Source organism: Atta colombica, unplaced genomic scaffold, assembly GCF_001594045.1.
Source record: "Atta colombica isolate Treedump-2 unplaced genomic scaffold, Acol1.0 scaffold18, whole genome shotgun sequence".
NCBI lineage: Eukaryota > Metazoa > Arthropoda > Insecta > Hymenoptera > Formicidae > Atta > Atta colombica.
The window spans coordinates 1,147,405-1,148,834 of record NW_017259271.1 but is presented as its reverse complement, the minus strand read 5'-3'; positions in this window follow the sequence as shown (position 1 = coordinate 1,148,834).

The following is a 1,430-nucleotide window of genomic DNA, read 5'->3' as shown; positions in this document are numbered from 1 at the left end:
TTGTTGAGTCACTCCCAATGATCGTGCCAATTCTTCTTGATTTTGACACGAGTCTTGCTCAAGTAATGCCTCCAATTCTGCATCTTCGAAAACCTTCTCTCTTCCACTGCTATGCCGGTCTTCGACGTCAAAATCACCGTTCTTGAAGCGTTGAAACCACTCACGACACGTTCTTTCACTAATAGCAGCCTCACCATAAGTATTTGAGAGCATTCGATGAGCCTCAGCCGCAGATTTCTTCATATTGAAGCAAAAAATTAAAACCTCTCGCAAATGATGAGAATTTGGCTCGTAAACTGACATTTTTAATCGAGAATAACTTTATGATGCAGACACAAATCGACTAATGTTTCTATGGGGTTATGTTGACAGATGCCCAAGTTTATTGTATGACGTCTATGATCTATTTATTTCGACCACCACTTACCGCTAAAGCCATCTATAGAAAAACGGCGGAAGCAAAGTTGTATACCAAAGTTGTACATTGGGATTAGTGATGTGATGCAATTCGTACTCATAGAATCCTCCAGCGGTTTTCCGCGGTAATCTTCCGCAGATATGTCACAGGATTAGTTTTCTGTACTTTGATGATTCTAAACACCTCCGTGGTCCAATTTAGCATGTAATCTTTTTCAAAGATTGTCTTGAATTTGCTTTCACGTATTGAGTCACCCACTTTGAATCGTGGGAGTGCAACGGCTTTTACGCTATTATACACCGTGTTTAAGAGTTTGTCAGCAATCGTAGTCACATCAATGCTTTCCGCATATCGATAGTTCGATGCTTTCGCGCGTTGTACTTAGACACGAGACGTGGTAGCAAGTCGATCCATTTATAATTTCCATTGTGCGTAAATTGTTTCCACATATCGTTTTTCAAGGTATAATTGAACCATTCAACGACAGATATCTTCATTATGAAATATGTTGAATAATGATTTATGTTGTGTTTTTTCAAATGTTTTTGCACATTTGCATTGTAAAATAAAATTCTTTTCCCATATCGGTTTGCAAATTTTTCGAACATCTTCCATCGTCGAATTATCCTTGCTTCCTCGAATCGCTCATTTCCACTCAGTCATAATAGTCATTTCCACTCTTGGTTTTCAGCGGTACGGCCCATATGTGCTTACTCAATATCGATAACAGTGAGAATACAATATAGTGATAACCTTTGTTGAATTGTGTGTAAGGGTGCATCTCAACCACATCAGCCTGTCACAGATTATCGTATCCACAGAGTATCGTATAAATTATGACACGTCTACGTGGAAAATTTTTTCTCGCCGGAGTGTGCAGATCTTCCACCAGTTGCCACTTTTCAAGATTTTTCTTCTCAAACATGTTATGATATGATTATTGCTGTATAATACATAAAATATTACAAAGTTCTTAAACGTAAACGTTGTTCATCGATATTTTGATGTGTAT